General features: G+C 37.0%; 1 long non-coding RNA gene across 1 annotated transcript in view; it reads right to left on the reverse strand.

Moving 5' to 3' along the window:
- Positions 1–2,934: 2,934 nt before the first annotated feature.
- The window catches only part of LOC125701226 (uncharacterized), an 89,207-nt gene continuing 72,318 nt past the window's right edge, over positions 2,935–19,823 (reverse strand). Inside the window, exon 3 of the long non-coding RNA XR_007380174.1 lies at positions 2,935–3,951. This is a non-coding gene — a long non-coding RNA (uncharacterized LOC125701226). The remainder of the gene's footprint in view (positions 3,952–19,823) is intronic.

A 19,823-nucleotide genomic window follows, 5' to 3' on the forward strand; every position in this document is an offset into this window, starting at 1 on the left:
CCTGGTCAGCCTGTCCTGATTTGCTTCTTATTTGTTACTGTAGGTGTTTCAACCTCAAACTGTTGGACATTTCACAAACTTTGCAAGGAATGTACTGGATTGCTAAACAATTCTAAACTAGCTTATTTATGACCATAAATTACTTCCCACCAACTCTCAATTTGGACATTACTGGACAAAAACCAAAAGGGGATGGCTCACACTGTACATTGGAATCTCAAATGAAGTGTTTCCATATTTTCCATCTAATACCTTTTTTTTTTTTTAACTTAAATACACAACTTGCTAACCAGTTAGATAATTTGATTTAAAAATATTCTTGACTCTGATGAGATTAGATGTGGTGGTAGTGAAATCACTTTGAACTGCTGGTGGATTTGACCACAGCTTCCTTTCAGTCCTGAGTTGGAGGGAGAAAATGGCAATTGCCCAAAGACAACAGATCTCTAGGAATGTGATCTAAAGGTCACATTTATATGGAAAACACCAACTGAACTTAACAAACTCTGGATCCAGAAGGAGGTCCCTCTCTTCATAGAGCAGCTTGCTATTGAGTCACTGCTCTTCTGGTGTAGATTTTTTTTTCTGTTTACTCTGCTTTAACTTGCACTTGCCCTCTGAAATCCACATTGAGTGCTGGATTTTAGAGCAAGCAGCTCACACGGCTGACTGACTGGTAGAATGATTTACACAGCTTCCTATGGCAATATACAGTGATGATATATATAGCCAGCGAGGGTCAAAAAAGATATAGGCATGTAGCTAAACTTAACAGCCGTGATTAATGGCACATGTCATTAAGGAAGACCAGATGGTGGCATTAATATAAATTAATAACAACACAGAATATTTTTAGGAAAAAGGTGAGGTTAGGAATCATTTGAAAGAGATCTGTCTTTAGTTCTATCTGCACAACATTCAGTGCATCATTTTGCAAACCCCTGTCAGCTGCACAGCCTAAATTTTAGCCAGGTGAATGCAGATAAAGTGGCTTAGGGGTTGTCTGTATGTAGCTCAGTGTTGGTGAACCTACCAGGTGAAAGATGCTCATGCTGTGCCTGCAGTGTATACAGGCATTGCAGCAAAGTAATACATATCTGTGAGAATGGATAAAAAAATCTCAGCATCGCAGGGTTCAGAAAATTTCTATTATCCGTGACTGACAAATTTTTTTTGAAAGAACTCATCTTCCAGACAGACACCTGCAAAAGGGCTGTGTTTCTGAAAAGATATGCTTATCCAAATTTGGTACAGTTGAAAAAATTTACCAGGTATTCAAACTCCTTGAAAATTCAAGCCCTCATTTTGGTACCTAAGAGAAATACAAAGTATTTTGATAAATGTATTTCCTTTATCTTCCCTTCCAGTATACTTGAATACATTTAAGTGAATAATCTCCCACAGTAGCCCTCAGCCACCAAGAGGGCATAATATCTGACAATGATCAGGTTTAATCTGATGGATTCAAATGTCCTAGAGTATGCTCAAATTGTTTTAGTCTCAACATTTTCTAAGTGTCATGAACTGGCCCATATTTTGGGGAGATCAAGGTAGACTAGAACTGTTCAAATGACCACCTCTTGTTTTTCAAATATAATGAAGAAATTATAAAGTAGAAAAACTCACTTGTCATCTCTCCACATCTGGAGGGTACTTGGTCTGGTACTAATTGTACATTAATGAAATCTAATTCTCTACTTTATCAGTGAACGATATAGAAATTTGTACTTCGCCTCCCACAGTCTTGTCAACAAATTCCCAGACAATGTTGCATATTTTCTGTGCAGTTTTTTTTTTTTCTTTCTTTACTTTCAGGTGCTTCAGTACTGAAGTGCTGCAATGCTGTGTAAATTATAGCTTTCAAATTAACAGGGATTTGCACAGTGATTTATAAAACAATGTTTTTTTCTTATCCTGTGGAGAGAAGATGGAACACAGAAGGAAGACTGAAGGCCATATGAGGATGTAACCTCATATGTAACCAGAGGCTGAATGCTACTCCGAAGTTATCAATTTTGTGTACATAGAGGTTAAATATCACTGAAGCAAGGTGGTATAAAAGCTGCCCAATATAAGGAGCTCCAGGCAAAACCTGTCTCGTGCTTTGTTCATGTTGTTCGAATGTATTTTATAAATAAGAGGAAATATGTCAACAATTTATGACTCTGTATACAATCAGAAATTTGAAAGAAAATCCAAAACCTAGCTAGTGCCACTGCTTTAAAGAAAGACATGTGGAAAGGAAGGCAACGACTCTTGTTTATGAAGATTTATGTGACAGGAGAACCAAGGAGAGGAGGCAGGAGAAAGCACTGCATTCAGCTTAGAAGAACTGGCAGGCTAAGAAAAACTTAATGAGCAATTTGGGGCCAATTAATGACTGGAAACAGACAGGAGTGATAAGCAAAAGAAGTTTTCAGTGGCTATCGTGAACTGTGTTCTTTATGAAAAAGAAAAGCAGGACTGTATTAATATAGCCAACATTAATATATTTTTCGTGCAAAGTGAAATGATCTGTAGTATTCTGAATCCTGATTAATCATTTAGGTCAAGCAAAGAGTGGTGTCTATGTAGCTCACCACAACTTTGACATATGACCTCTGTGCCACAACAAAATGGTTGTTTAAGACATGAATTATGTATGAATGTGAATACACATACATATATATGCATACGTATACAGGGCTATGACTTATTCATTGTTATTAGGCAATCTGGTTGAAACAAGTGGAAACCAGTACTGGAGGATATACTCACAGTGTCAGAGTTAAAGCTGATGCACGTTATTTATGAAGCCAGTTCTGACAAAGAACGTTGGTTTTGATGATCCTATTTGAGTGAATTCCTCCCTTATCTGTCAAGTATGACACTCATCAACCCATTACTTCACTGAGGGAACAAAAAACTCTCATGAAAAACACACACAGCTTCTTATTATAAATATATTTTAAGGCACGGCCAGATGAAAACATAAGCCTTGATATGTACATGCTCTTAATTGCTACCACACAAAGAAATGACATAGCATGTGTGCACACAGTCACATATACACAGAAAAGTATTTGCAGTTTTTAAATCAAGAGAGATTGTATATTTGCTGGGGCTGAAGAAAACAAAGAAACAACTGTCAGAGAACTGGAAAGCAGCAAAGGCAAAAATCAAAGATACTCTTATTCATCAGAAAACAGAAATTCAGATGCATCTTGTCACTGAAACAGCTTTATGCCTAATGCTTCATTTTTCCTCCTTATAGCTAAAGACTGTTATAGAAATTAGTAGGGGTGGGCAGCAGTCTGATTTTCTGTTGTAGGTGTCACCCTAAGCTTTTGACAGTTTTTTGTAATGAAGAAAACAAAACTAGAAAAGTTTGTTGGGAAAGAGTATGTGATTTGTGGGTAGTTGAAATGTGTCATTCAGGTTTCAGGGATTTACATTTTAGAGCAGTGTAATCCATTTTGAATTTTTCACAAACAGAATGATCAGAACTTGTTTTCCTGTGAAATATGTTATTTTGACTAACCAGAAAAAAGAGGAAAAACATTTCACTGAAATATTTTTTGTTTAGAATTTCAATTCCACGTTATGCAGGGACTCTGGCTCAAAGCATTGATATAAAGCATTACAAAAATGAAGAAAGCTACATGACAGCATTAATTCTGGCTTTACTCCAAAATAGCTGAGAGTAACATTTACCCCCAGAATTTTAATTTAAAAAAAATGTGCACAAGGTACAAAATATCCTTAGAATCACCAATAAGAAGAACAAATAGCAGAATAAGACTTATAAATACTGCAGAAAGGCAGTACAAATAAACAATAAAACTCCTTGAACATTATTCTTTTAAACAATCTTTCCCACAGCCTCCCAAAGATGAGCTCGTGGCATGGTGCATGTGGAAATCCAAGTACTGTCTGTATTCAGTTGATTTTTTTTTAATGGGCTGTATAGACCTGTGATGAGAATACACAACATTGTTCAGAATTATAGAATCTGAAAGAATTAAGCAACTCAAAGCTCTCACCCCATTATTCCCACCAGCAAGAAATAGAGAACAATTTGTAGGTCACCCAGACTTCATGCAGCAGACTGTGAAAGCTCTACTGCAACCATGACACAAAAGTTCAGTAGTGATGAGATGACATTTTTCAGCTAGGGTTGGAAATAAGTGCTGTGTGGGTGCTGGAAACAACACATTCAGCTACGACTTCCTTAATTACTCACTGCATTGAAAGCCATTTGCGAACAAACAGAAATGCATGAATTATTTCTCTATGGTTTGTAATGCCCTGTTTTAAGTCCATTCAGTAGTGGCAAAAAGCAGTTTTTTAAGTGATTCATGTCGCAGATGTGTTGTAAATGAAGCCAGATCTTATTGACACAACCATTTTTCTTTTTTTCTTATAGACTTCAATCTCAATAGGTCCTTTTGCACTACAGCTAGTATTTATTCCGCATAAATTCCATTCAATTTAATAAAAAATTATGTTTCAATAAACATAAAGAAACTGAAAAGTTGTTTTTTTTAAAGAAACTGAAAGCAAAGATTAGTGAGAATGGAAGCATTCAGGATTTCCATGTCTTTTAAAGCTATGATTGCCTAGAAATGCTTAAAAAAAAAAAAACCCAAACAACCATAGTAAAGATGGCATTTATTTCTTTTTGTCAGAGATGTTTATTACCTCCTGACACAAAGATTTTTGCAAATGGAGAGCTTCAGTTCAGATCACTTTTGTTCAGATCACTTCTGTCCTCACTGATCTTGAATTCTAAAATTTTATTCCCTTGTTCTTTCATTACTGAAGGCAGTGGGCAAACACCTAACTCTCAAAACATTTTTTATAACCAGAGAAAATTTTATCAGTGGCTTTCAATTAAAAAAATATTTTATTTGCATCCTGGGACAAGGTGTAACTTTCTTTTTAAAGATATAGAAGAAAGATAAGCAAGATATAAAAGATCTAAAAATCAACTCAAATCATATCTGATGAAACTGGAGAAATGGAGCAAATGCATCAGTGGGCTACATGACAAACTAAAAGTGTGAGCTGTGAATATGAACAGCAATTATCACCTCTGTACTGAATGGGGAGACAGAGAAAGGAAATTAAAAAAACAACAGTACTTGCTTTTCCTGCCATTTTGTCAACAACAACATAATTCCAGTACAGTAGCTTCCATGTATTTAGGAAACATTCTCAACCTTCACTCTAATGATTGCAATAACATGTATGTATTCATTTTACTTTCAGCACAAACAACATCTTAAATTTCTCAAACAGAACAGTTCAAGAGCATTCTTTCTATTTATAGTATTTTTCACATAGAATGTAAACAGGAAGCCAGCAATATTTTTTAAAATGCCAATACATGAGAAAAAATAGTAGGGAGCAAGCATTAAGTATGAAGAAGACAGATGTGAATTTCTTATAAAAAATACAAAAATGTTGAAAAAGAAAAAAAAAATTCTAGGAACAAATTTGGGGCTGGTGTCTGTTTGATAACTTGCACTAATGGAGACAACTGCCAATAAACCTTGTTTGCAAGCAAATGTATTGTAGGGGCTGTGAGAGAGTAAAATTTTGAAAGGCAATTCAGTGCCAGGTGCTACAGGTTATGAGAATATGCTGCATTCATCAAGCAAGGCCGATAAAACACTCCTGATCTGAAGTCAGTTATGCTTAACAAAATGTCACTGAATTGCCCCAAAGTCAATACCATCTCTTCGCACTCATATTAACACAGCAAAGATCAGAAGCTGTTCTCGTGTTCTAGTATCACAGTCAATACGTACGTTATTTCACATTCCTAGTTTTAGATCACACAAGCTTCAAAACAAACAGAAGTAGTGACATTATTGGCTATGAACTGTATACCATATATTACTGTGAATGCTATTATCATGTGACAGTACTGAAAGCGTTGTTACAGTGAATAGCAGAGGAAATAAAAACAGCCAATAGATGGAAAAATGGAATGGGACAATGGAGGATTAGCTGGAAATCTCTCATACAGCAACAGAAAATGAAGGGCATGCTTTACTGAAAGACATGTTGCCTGACTTTCAGCATTAGTTGTGGAGCGTTTAACCAGCCTTTCATAGGCCTAGGAGTTGTATTTGCATTTAAAGTCCATAAAAATACATCTGTAAAGACTGTTTTTTTGTAGTTGGGTTACCTAAAAATGCCATCATGTTATCATTATACTTGGTGGGGTCTCGTTGGTAAGCCTGCTTGTTGAGTTCTGAGTATGTTAGATGTACTGAAAATAACAACTCTGATTTTAAGTTCTAATGTGATTTGAATTTGTTCCAGCCATCCCCTCCCCATTCAATCTCTTGGAGTAATCTAAGCACTGATTACTTACTTACACTGATTTTAGAACTAGCAACATTTCCTAAACTTTCAATAACCCGATTGGACTACATTTGTAGATGTCATGACTGAACCCCAAATTATGTATTCAAGTAAAATCATCATAAATGTTTACAAGTCAGATCACTTTTTTTTTTTTTTTTTTTTTTTTTGTGTGTGTGTGTGTGTGTGTGTGTGTAGGAAACTGGGAGTAACGGGGGGAATCCACGCTGCTTTCACTAGGCCGATAGCAGAGCTAGGTCTGCATGGAGAATTCAGAATGAATGCCTCTATTTTGTATACACCTCCGTGCCTTGGAAAGCAATACTTTTCCCCTTAACTTTGTCCTTTTCTATTTGGAGAATATTGATCTCTACCTACTCTCCGTTTTTCATGGAGTTCAGCAAAGAGCGTAACATTTTATTTATCTCCCAGCTTCTAAGTTCCGTTTTTCTCCCAGAGTGGTCAATAAAGGACTTGGCTGTCTTTCTGTGAACCTCATCCAAACCTCTAATTGACCTCACTGGGTTACCCAGTCCCATATCCTTGTAGGCTATCTTCATTTTTAAGTCATTGTTTTGGCACTGTATCCTCTAAACATATGTACAGGACTATGGCATCTTTACCAAGAAGATATTTCTCTTCTTTAAAAAAAAAAAATTAAATAAAAAAAAAAAAAGAAAATCCTATGAAAAGTACAGGCTCTGTATTAAGCCCATAGGAGATACTCCTGAGTGAAAGAAGCATCAGTTTAAAAAAGGAATCACTGTAAGGATATATGGAGGGATTTTCTTATTTTTGGATTGCATGTGATGTAGAAAAATGAACAAGGGACTGCACAGATACTCAAATGCACACTGCAGTCCCTTGAGACATAGCTGCTTATCTTTCTGAAATTGAAGAATCTGATGGAGTTGATTCCTGATGTCTCCTCTAGCAAGCCTGCAGACGGAGTGATTCCACCTACTGCTTGTAATGTTAAATGCAGATTACAGCAATGGCAGCGTAGGTTGCCATAAAGTGATACAAATTCTGTAGATTTCTTTAAAAAAGAAATAAGAAAAAAGAAGATAAAATCAGGCAAAAGCTTAGTACAGAGATTTAAAGTCACACATAGCAAATACATGCATGTCTAAAACCACTGTGGACGCTCCAGAGCAGTTTACACTGAGGCAGCTGCTTTGAATGAAGATCAGTATGAGTAAGTTCATATTTTCAGATGTGCTCCTCTATAGCTTAATACTACTTCACATTTACTTGGTAACAGATAAGCAAAAATGCCAAGTTCTAATCAATGAAGAATTAAGCCCTGAGGCTTCAAACTACAGCCAGGACAGGGACAATCTCCTTATCTGACCCCAACAGGTATATGGTGAAAGGTCCGAAGCCAGAATAAGAGCTCAATGTAACACTGAATTTCATTGTATAGTAGCATATTTTCATACCATATAACATTTTAGCAATTCTACTCATCTTTTTTTACTATTGAAAGGCTTGGGTTTTTTTTCTTTCTTGATGCCAGTGATAACTGCATTTTTCTTTCTTTCTTTTTTCTTTTTTTTATTTTTATTATCCCAGCACGATAATTTTGCAGTAATCTTTCATAAATCTCAGCATGTTCTCAGAAAGTAAATGATGGCATAATTTATCACTATTGAAAATGCATTTTGTGCCATGACAGTATAATTAGACATTCTTTTCAGGAGACATATTAAGTATATACCAATGTATTAAAGTGACTGTAGGGCAGATCCATTTAGTTGATTTATTCCTTGTCTCTGGCTACCTTGCCTTATCATGATACCCATACAATCATGCATTCTCATTGCAGGAGGAAAAAAAAAAAAGGAAAAAACTCAGGCAGGAAAGAAACACATTGTAAGGAATAGCATCTCTAGTTAAGTAATTCAAGTGGGAGCCGGATGCAATTTGGCTGCATTTTTGTACCAATTCAGTACACATTAATTATGCAGTGATCAAAATAATTTCACATGCATAATGCTGACCTCATTCACTAGAGGGCAACAAAACCCCAGCTTAAAAAGCCTCCACCTTCTACTTTCAATGACAGAGCAATTTTAATAAGATGCTGCATGGATTTCATAATGAATACCCTATTAATTTTACATAAGTGCAAAGTTACTTCTGAAAAGACAGTTAGGCTGCTGAATATACATGACCTTGCCTCTCAACAGGTGCCAAGACGACGCCGTTCAAGTCATAGCCTCCCTCCTCTTCCTTCCCAGCACTGTATCCGTGTGTTCATTTGTTTGAGTATCATTGTTTGACTCAGGTTGCCCTACTGAGATTCATTTAATAAAGCCCTCTTGAACAGTCTACAGTTTTTGTAGATCAAAGCATGTGGGCTTATCAAGAGATCATAATACTACCAATGTTCAAGCTACTTAAACTGTAGTAAAGAAAAGCTCTTATCCATCTAACTTAGCTTTGCTTTTAATCAGCATGTTTTGGGGGGTTATTTTCTGTCTTCTTAGCTGCTTCTTATGACATCAGCTTTTCATTTTGACTAAAGAGGATGCATTCCTTCATATGGGTGTCTGCTTAACCAAAATGCAATTGAAAAACTTTACTTGCAGTATTTAAGAGCATTTGTTAGAAAGTCTGAAAGAACTGATACTATCTCTGCCACCAGACTAACAGCTAATTAGTTTACTATGGGCCACCATGTAAGCTAATTTAATTTTGAAAAGTTCACTCTGCATAATAAAATCCAGTTGCTGGATCTTCTCCTTGAGTTGTAAATAAGAAATAGCTATTACTGTTATGGTCTACTGAGAAAGGGTTTCATACATTGTGAAAAAATGATTACACAGACCCAACCAATTGAAAAATAATTACATGAATTTGTCTTTTGTCCTTAATGGCTAACGCAAATAACCATCAGTGAAGTATTCTTCTATACTTTTCGTAACACCAGTAAGAATATACTTATCACAGAACCATAGACTACCCTGAGTTGGCAGTGACCGCCATGGATCACTGAGTCCAACTCCTGGCTATGCATGAGACCATTCAAAATCCTAACCTGTGCAAGGGATGCCAAAATGCTCCAGCATTCTGGGGCACGGAACAGGATTCCCATCACCCTTCAGGGCAGAATCTTTTCCTTGCTTCCACCGGGTCCTCCCCTGATGCTGCTCCATGCCATTCCCTCAGGTCCTTTCTCTGTTACCAGAGAGGAGAGCTCAGCACTATCCCTCTGCTCCCTGGGTGGACTTGCAGGTCATCATGAGTCCTCCCCTCAGCCTGCTATGCTCTGGGCCAAACAAACCAAAGGACCTCAGCTGCTCCTTATAAGTCTTACACTCCAGACTCTTCACCATTCCCATAGCCCTCCTTTGGACATTCTTTAATAGTTTATGCCCTTCTAATATTGTTGCACCCAGTGCTCGAGGTGAGGTTCCACCAGCACAGAGCACAGTGGGTCAATCCCTCCCTCTGCCCGGCAGCAGTGCTGAGCCTGGTGCACCCAGAGGAACAATTTCTCTGGGGCTGCTCTCCAGCAGACTTGCAGAGTTTTGATTAAAATCTGATTTATTATTATTTCTCAGTAGTTTTGATATAGATGATGATTATTAGGACCAGATTCAAATATCTATGTTCTAAAGCAATTGTTCCTAGACAAACACCCTTGGCCTCTCCCTTTAAATGGGTTCACTGCAAGAGGTGACCAGATAGGCATTCTTGTATTTCAGAAGCACTGCAGAGATTAGGAAGGAGGAGGGGGTCTCAAAAAGGGAGAGATGTACAAATACATTTTTCTATTACACAGTTGACAGCCCCTTGGGAAAACAAGTCTAAGAAATGTGCAACCTTGAAATGTGTGCATGCTGCAAGGGATATTTTCAATGTGAACCCTGTGTTCTTATTTTCAAAGTCCTTAATCATTTGGCTATGCTGTAAAAAGGGATATAACTGAAGCTCCTAAAACAAACTGAAAGGTTTGATTTTATTTCTATCTCCTTGCAGAGAAGCAGAGTATTCTATTGCTGCCACACCAACTTGGCAGTTCACTACAGCCTACACATTGCATGCCTAGTTAGCAATATTCTCCTCTCCAAACAGTACAGCATGACATGTCCCCCTTCCCACCAAAGTATTTAACAATTTCCTTTGAAATGCAACTCATTATTCAAAAGCAGAACTAAATAAAAAATACTCCAGAGAGAGAACAGATTGCTAGATATAGATTAGATGTGCAGTCTAATCCTTCACAAACATTAAATATTTAACATAATCACACCACAGGTGACAGGAAGATGTCTGCATTGTTTAATTAGACTTAATTAAACATAAGGAAAATCTAATACTATTTCAGAACTAGCTTTTAAATTGATTACAAAACACCCTTTTTAAAGTACTTTCATATCCAGAGAAATGTACTTTTTCTTTCATTAACTGGGGAATCCTTGCCATGCAATGCTCAAAACCCATGAAGAAACGATCTGTTGTGTTTAAAAGCCCATGGATGATACTAACTTTACTCTATGGGGTTAAGGACAAAGCCAAAGAACTTGTCACTTCTAGCAGGCTGCAATGCTGTGATCTTTTGGCCATATTTTGTATAAACCATTACACTCAGGACATAATTTTTTTCTATTACCTCTTTTATAGTCTTATTGTTTACAAGAAAATAGATAGAGCATTTAATTATGAGATGGACTTAATGTTCTATAACAACTCCTGCATGCAATACATTGCCTCTGGAACTCACATTAATGCGACAGAAAAAAAAAACAAGCACCACCACAAAAACATGTAACAGAGAAGATGTTTTGCAACAGGAGAATAATATCTAATGCCATAAATCATTCCCTGATAACGTTCTAACATACCTCCCAGTACAAGTAATGGTTCAGAACTGCTTTTAAGAATAGACAAATAGAACATGTATTGTCAAAGAACAAGAGACAAATTAGTTTCCCAATCATCTGAATTAATGACATTAAGTGGAATAACCTGATATGTCTCCAGCCTAAAAGGAAGATATACATGGTCTGGATTAGAGTCTAAAATATTATACCTTCTACAAATTGGAAATTAGAAAGGATTAAAGCAGTCAAGCTATAATCTTCCTAGTAATAAATCAGTCAATTCAGTGAATCCTAGTTTTTCAGGACAGCCAGTTACTTTATTGTCAGAATCAGTTGCAAAGATTACCAGATTCAACGCAGCATGATGGTAGTAAGACATTACATATTACTGCCATACTTAAATGAAATTATCTATTCACACAATATTGAAGCAGCTACAGCTCTACATATTTTTTAAAATCACTTTTCTTTACCTGGTGCTGTAACCCTCTTCCATCTCCTTCCTGTTTCCTGTCTGAACACAAGAGCTGTAGCCACTGGAGCTACTTAGTCATTCAGTTTCACTGTGCTCATCTCACATACACAAAGGAGCGTTTTGTACTATGCATTCGCACTTGCATAACTTTTGTATGTGTATCCATAGAACAGAACTTTAAGCTTCCTTTAAAATAAGTAAAAAAGATTCCTATTGAAGTGTTACTATAACTTTGGTAGACAAAGGACATCTCTCTTATGAAATAGCAAAACACCAGTAAAAGGATTGCTAATATAAATACATTATATATATATATTATATATACATATTATATATTATATATATAATATAAGTATAATTCAGGTAAGCGACACACAAATTCTTGCTCTGGTCACACACACACACACACACACACACACAAAAAAAAAAAAAAAAAAAAAAAAAAAAGTCCTTTCCTATCTCTGACAGGAGGAATGTAAGACTTTTTGCTAGGGTAGCCTTTGTCATCACGCTCTACTTATCTTCTTGAGAGTCCTTAGTACACATGCTTGTCTGACATGTTTCTGTCTTCTTTGTTAGATAACACAGCTGATGAAAGCAATAACCACATTCATCGTGTAGTATCTTATTCACTATTGTCCCAGTCAAATTAGGATTTATCTACAGAGAATAATTGGGTATGGCTCTGGAAATTGCCACACATATAACGGAACAGACTGTAAGCTTACATGAAAAAAAAAGAAATTAAACAATGAGCACTGACACAGGGCGGTTTCTTTTTAGCCATTTTTCCCCAGGTACAGGAAAAAATAATAGAAATAAAATTATGCAAACATATAGATAAAAATAAGGAGTGTCAGGAAAAGGAAAACAAATAGAGGAGTGTATGGCAATGGGACACTATCAGAAAGACTGAAAATGAGTGACCGGCATGATTGTTCCATACAGAAAACAGTCTAATTTATTCTAAACACAGGAGATGCAATTTTGTGAGTTAAGAACTATTTACTCTGTGAATTGTATAGAAATTGGGAACATTGCATCTAACAGAAGATATTTAGCACCTGAAGAAGGTGAATGAAACCATGGAGGTGATTAATTCCCAGTTACACAAACTCAACTCAAGGTTGACACAGTGTATATATTTTAGGGCTCTCCTCTGCAGAATGTACATTGATAAACTAGAGATACTACTGAGGAGAGCAATAAAAATGATGAAGTAGACACATTGCTTGTCCTAGGTAGGCAGGTTGAGTGAAATGGATATGTGTCATATGGAAAAACAGTGACAAGAAGGAGAGAGGTTACTAGCACAGTAATAACTGAAGGTTAGTAGTCAATAGTCCAGCAAGACATTAGTGCATTTTAAGGAGTTAAGATAAAAAATCCAGAACATTGGATTCAGTAATAGCAGTCCCTAAGGGTGCTCAGACCATCTGCAGAAATTCAAAAAGATAATTCATAAACATATTATAAACTAAACTCATACAATATACACTAAATTCATACAACATGTCCTCACTCCCTAGAGAGAAAAAGATTGGCAATAATTCTCCTCAGGATGAAATTCTGATTAATTCTCCTCTTCCCCAAGCTCACCATCAAGGCACCCCTGTATGAGGAGGCAGTGGGGAGCGATCTGCCCACCACACCTAGGCATGTGCAAACAGGCACTGAGCAACTCTGATCCTGTTGCCACAAGCTCAAAATGCCAAATGATGTCCACAGGTGGATACAGGTAGTAATGTTCCTGTCAGCCATTCCAGAAAATTACAGACATACTTCGGGTTGAGTTTTAAACTAGAAACGAGATAAAGTCAACATAGTAATAGGAAAGTTCCTTGTTATTAGTCCTGCAACTGAAGAGAACAGAGTTTGTCCAAGCAAAACTCATGAACAATTAAAGTGAGTGGGCCATCAGCAGGACACAGCATGTGCTGTATAAATGTCTACTGACAGCATGCAATCTAGCTGAAAACAGGATGAATTGTGCTTAGTCCCAGCAGCACATAACATTTATGATAAAACCCTATAACCTTTTTGATTCTGAGTTGCCAATAAGGATATTTTAAGGCAAAAACCTCAGTGCACTAGAATTTATCACAAAAGCCTTATTATCATGGCAAGATATTTCATCTGTTGATGAACTTTAAACTGTTGAACTTTGTGTTGGTGGCAAAACCAGGTATAGATCCCCATTCTAATTACTAAATCGCAGTCATCTAAACACTTGAAAAAGACCCTTTAGCTTTTGGCTGCAGTTCTGAGACAGATGTGATGCTCTGATGCCTTCCAGTAGAAGGCAGCGATGTGCAAACACATCAGACAGTCAAGTGCAGAGATGCTGCTTCTTGCCGGCATCCCATGCCAACTTTAGCAGCTGGTATTTTAACTGCTGCTATGTGATCCATAGTCCTGAGTAGAACAAGAGAAAGTGAGCAACATTTTACTTCTTCAGGTGCTACTCAGCTACTTATCGGGTATATAATTCCTACATGGATGACGAAATTTATCAACATCATTGCTGCAAATAAAATGTAATCTAAAATCTTCCACAGTATAACATATTTCAGTGGATCTTAAACTACCTCAGGTTATTCTGAAGCTCCTAAAGATTCAGCATTTCCCTGCTCAGGGCTTCTGGATCACAGGGAGAAATATTTGTACATATTCCACAGCATTCCTTTCTTCTTCAAGAAAAAATAGCACAAAAATATTTAGATACAAACAGCTGAAGTAGAGTGGCTTTTCTTGGTTAGTTTTCTCCATGGAACTAAGTGAACTTGAGTAAAGTGCCAAAGGAGCACAGCTTCCTGAAAATATTTAGCTTGAAAACAGTACAGATAATGGGCTCACTGAACAGACATCCAGATAATGCATTTACATGAAAACTGGACTGAATATAGAACAGCAAAATAGAGAGATAGATCATTGTTACCCATAGAAGGGTTTGGCTCCTTAAATCTCCATATTTCTTCATATTAAATCTGCAACAATGATTGGCTGTGATACCACCAAGACAAGAAATAAAAGCCTCACCTCACATATTCAAGAGGTATCAAAACCCTCCACAGCAACCAGATGCAAAAAGGTTGTAAAGCTCTACCATAAGTATGCTGACTCCAACAGAGATAGGAGAGAGCATACTGGTGAGAAGCTTTGTGCAGTCCTATTTTCCAGCACTTCTTTGTGACCAGCCAGGGTCTTTCTCAAAGCAGTGTTTTTTTTTATCAGGGTCCTACACAAAGCAATTTTCTATTGCGACCTCATTTAAGTCAATAGGGCATAAAGGAGCAAAGTAAAGCAAATATATAGGAGCTGTATTTTTAGCAAGTTGAATTCAAACCTCCTTTAGCCAAGACAGTTTTGGAATTCAAGTTCAGCCCCATGAGATCCTACCCATGTGAGGACATTCTCTTAGGGAAAGAAAAGAATCCTGTACCATGTCTTGTGCTTACTGCACTGGCAAAAGGCATCCTGCTGCAGATGGCAACTATAATCATAAGTAGTTATGAAATAGGTGAAAACAGTGTCACACAAAACCATGACACACAGAAAGCTTCATGGACCATTGGCAAAACGTGCAATTCATCCCCTTCATACCATAAAAATTTGATTAAATTTAGTACCAGTCTTATTCCTGACTTTCTCAAACACCGTATCTCGTTATGGAAAATTAAAGGCTGGTTTTTCTGTACTGCCCTGTATTGCCATGAGCAGCACTTCAACATTATCGGTATCATAGTGCACTACATGTCATGAATGCAGCACTAAAAACCAGCACACATGAACACATTTTGCTTTACATAGAACAAACTAAAATGGAACACCAAGCTATTTTCATTGACTAAATCAACCAACTTGACTAAACCAGAGCAGAGACTTTCTCACTGCCTGAAGAGAAATGATTCTGGCCATGTAAGACACCAGGGCTCGTTTCTGCAGAGAATTGATGCAAGCTATTGATGCTTAGCAAAATGCAGAAACCAGCCCAAGGTCATAGAACATATTACTCCTCTTGCCCACTGAAAATGACATCCACTTACATTAAGTTCTATTGGCAAGAAAGAAACACTGAGACAGCTCTTTCCAATTCAGGCCCACGGCCTACTCAAGAATAATGTCTCAATGAGCTTGCTCTCACTAGCCCTTTTTATGACAACAGTATTTCCTCAGATCTTCCAGATTTCCCATGTTAAACAGTTAGAGTTTAACAGTCCAAGGTTACGCACATTCTATATATTTGCAGTAGAATTTGTGTACAGAAAAATGATTTTCATGCAGCCAACAAATACATATGGAAATCCAGAAAGGATAATTGAAAAAAGTGTATGAAAAAGATAAATACAAATCTGATATCTGCAAATAAATTTTGGAAATTAAAAATTGGATCATGATATCCTGTTTATTTATAGACACGAGCTTAAAGATATTAGTGTGTATAGAATATCATTAATATAAATCAGTTCATAATATTTTGGTAGTGATATTAGTATAATTTCCATTTTATAATCTGCAGTAGTGCTGAATGTTGAGCTTGATTTTTTTAAAAGTAATTAATGAGCTAAGTTACCTGAGAGAAAAACAAAATGATGACTGTAATTAGAAGTGTTCCATGACTGCTGCCGACTGTTTAGATGTACTTACAGGTAGCATTTCTAATTAAAGCCCTCCTGATGCTTAGACATCTCTCTGTTCATTCCTCATTAAAATAGTGGGATTTTTGCATTAAGGAATCCCTTCATAGAAGAATAATAGAAAAAGTTACAAGTAATTACATTCTCTGTGCTATTTGTGGAGAGCAGTCCCTAAGAGAAAATGAACTGCAGGTGTGTAAGTGTAAGATATACTGGCATTGATTTCATTTGTTCAGAGAATTCCACCTGGAAAGAACTTAGAATTTAGGCTGGGATTCTTAAAGGACCCAAAAAGAATTCAGGAATTTAAGGGAAACCCAGGCATCTAGCTTCCTGAGGGCTGGATGGAGACTGCATTTCTTGAGGAGGAAGAGGAAAAATAATTCTGTTCTGCTTAGAAATATATAAAATCCCAGTAAGTTGCAAGCAATGGCCAAAATGAGCCGAGGTCACAGAAGTGTCTAACAAAGACTTCAGCTAAAATGCAGGCCTATCACCAATGAGGTTGATCAATGTTTTCCCAGCCAAAATACATTTCAAGCCTCCGCTTTCAAACAAAAATTTCAGTCCTTCCGAATATGGAATCTGTAATGTTGCATTACTTTTCAGTTACCCTAGCTATCAGGCAAAACCCTCTGCTATTCAAATTTATGATATAAACAGAAATACTCTGTATATGCGAAGAAAAAAAACACTCAAATATCTGTAAGCAGATTTGCCAAATTTCAGAGCTGGCAGCAGAAGTTTCAGCAAGGAGGCTTCTTTCTAATAATGCCCTAAGTGAGACTGAATGTCTTTCCTTCTCCTATACTGTCTGCAACACTTAGATATGGATGGCTGTCGCTGATGCTCACATTACCAGTGTGGTTATATTTATGATCCTGAAAGTCATTAACTTGCAACCATAAAATGGACTAATGGAATAGCCCTGCTGCAGATGCAAACTGTCATACCTTTACTGACTTCACTAAACTGATGCTGTTTTATATCACATGAGAGTCTCATCACATAATTTGCATTATTACCTTTTGTGAGCAATAGCAGTGACGGTAATAAGCTCTAGCAGTAGTAAATTCAGCCTCCTACTTTACATCAATGGCAAAAGGTGAAGAGGAAGTTGAAATAAGGTAAAGTCCAAAACTGCATGCCTGAAAGAGGAAGCATAAATTCAGATGATCTGAGGAACTGGGAGATAATCCTTTTCCCCACCAAAATCTCTTTTCCAGACCAGAATTTGGCTCCAAATACAGAGGATACAAAGCCAACCTTCCTTCATTCTCCAGATCGTATCTTTATAAGACAGAATTTGTACACATTTAAAGAAGAAGTTCTAGAAATACATACATTTTGAAGAAAAGTCTTGAGAGATTCTTGGTAAAACAGTTATGGCTTTGAAGATGATTCACCTAGCGCAGGATGCATGCTCCCAGCTCCCAAACCACGGGGAACTTTGCAGCCAGAAAAAAACAACATCACAGTGTGAAGTGAGGGGACCTGTTTGCTTTGATAGTAGATGCCTTGCTGTCCACAGCTTGCACACTGGAGAGCTTTGGGATGGGTTTCACATGTACCAGAGTGCCAGAAGAGTCAGTTAGAGAGAAGGGTAGGAAAAAGAGAAAGAAAATGAGGGAGGGGAAGAAGCAATATTACTCACTTTGAAGCAATAGTCTTCTGAAAAAGAGAAATGAATGAATAAAGTCACCCTGTTAAGTTTGAAGTGCTCTTTTGATATTAAGTATGCCAGTCTTTCCTGTGGGAAGAAGAAGGAAAGACACAGCTCTGATGATATTTTTAATGATTTACAGAGGTGGATTTTGCAGCTTAATTATCATCAGTTTTTCTTCATAAATTACAGTATGTCAAAACTGTTCTCATCTGTGATCAGGAATTCTGCAGTTTTACTGCTTTGATCCAGATCAGTATAACTCAGAACTACCTAGATAGACTTTATCCTAGTTTCTCTAAAATGCTATGTTTTCTGCTACAGTAGATGTCATATCTGTAGGCAGGTGCTTAGATTTATGCTCTTATTGACCACGCTTTACCTTGATTTGGCTAGTGAAAACCCAATATTCATATTGTGAAGTCCTTGGCCTCATTTGTGAGATTCTCTCTCTTTTCAGTCACATGCAATATGCTTCCTTATTAATCTCGATCACTATAACACTCGGTTTGCAAACAAAGCAGGAAGTTGCTGACCTTCCAAGCGCTGCTGCGTTTGAGCACTCATAGGTACTCACCCTCTTTCACACACGTAGCCTATGATACAGGACTCCATTCTTTGACAAGGAATGCTGGAGTTAAACAAGACTAAAAATCAAATGTTTATTCTATTTATTTTAAATCAAAATGAATCAAATCTGATGTGTAAAAAAGATGTTTCATTTCAAATATACTGTTGAGCAAAATGGTCTCCCTGTCATTTACATACCAAACAATACATGCCCTTTAAAGAAATTAATTAGCTGTGTATGACATTTATCTACTGATGTGCATATTATAACATCACGATGCAGATAAGACAACTCTGTAGTAAACTAAACTAAAGTCTCATGCACAGCTGGTGAGTCAATGAAACACACCCGTGATTTACTGCTCTTTGACACCCATCAGCTTCCTGCTAGGAATTAGCTATGCAGCCTAAGCAGCCTATGCAGTCTTATTAAAGCCTATGCAGTCTTATTAAAGCATCACACTATGTGTAACAACAGAACTGATCTTTAATCTTTACACTGTTCTTCAACCAGTGCTCCATATCAAGTTGGTGGCTTAAAAAACAGGAGGGATATAGGCAAATTAACATGTTAGAAAAAAAAGAGAGAAACCTTTTTATGCTGTAATTGCATAAGTAAATCTTTCACGAATCTAAGGTCATGTAATACACCCATCAGGAAGTGTCTACATTTTTAAGTATTAGATGGGGGACATAAAGAAAGGGAATGCCTATTTCTGTGTCTCATTATGAGAGAGAGCTGAAGCTTTTTTTCACTCATGCCAATGAAAATTTCACAGACACCTACATGCAACAAAGCTAAATGTGGGGCAGTCATCTTCTATGTCTTTTAACGTGTTTTTCCTTCCCCATTTATCAATGAAATTAAAAAAGAAGAAAAAAAAAGAGAAGGAAAAAAAAAGAGGGAAGGAGATCTGAGCAACAAAGTGGGACTTCAGATCCAAGGCCTCTTCAAGCACAAGGATTCATCCTAGTTTATTGTATAGGCCAAAAGTCATAAAATTTGAATAGGCTCCAAGGTTAGAAGATGTTAGGGTTTAGGCCAATCTTGAGTGAAAACGTTTCAAAGTCATGGAGGGAGATTATGAAATAGTGGGCAGCGGGTGAAGGAGAAGCTACTGTTTTATCTGCTATTCTATTGCCAATTCCTGTCCATCTAACTCTACTTTTTCTCTTGAAGCCCCTTAATGTCCAAGGGCTGATTGTGAGCAGTGCCAAAGTGTATAATGGCAGCTGCAACTGGGAGTGCCAAGAATTACCAGAATTTCACTCATCACTTCACAGAGTGCACT

This window comes from Lagopus muta, chromosome 16 (assembly GCF_023343835.1).
Source record: "Lagopus muta isolate bLagMut1 chromosome 16, bLagMut1 primary, whole genome shotgun sequence".
Taxonomy (NCBI): Eukaryota; Metazoa; Chordata; class Aves; order Galliformes; family Phasianidae; genus Lagopus; species Lagopus muta.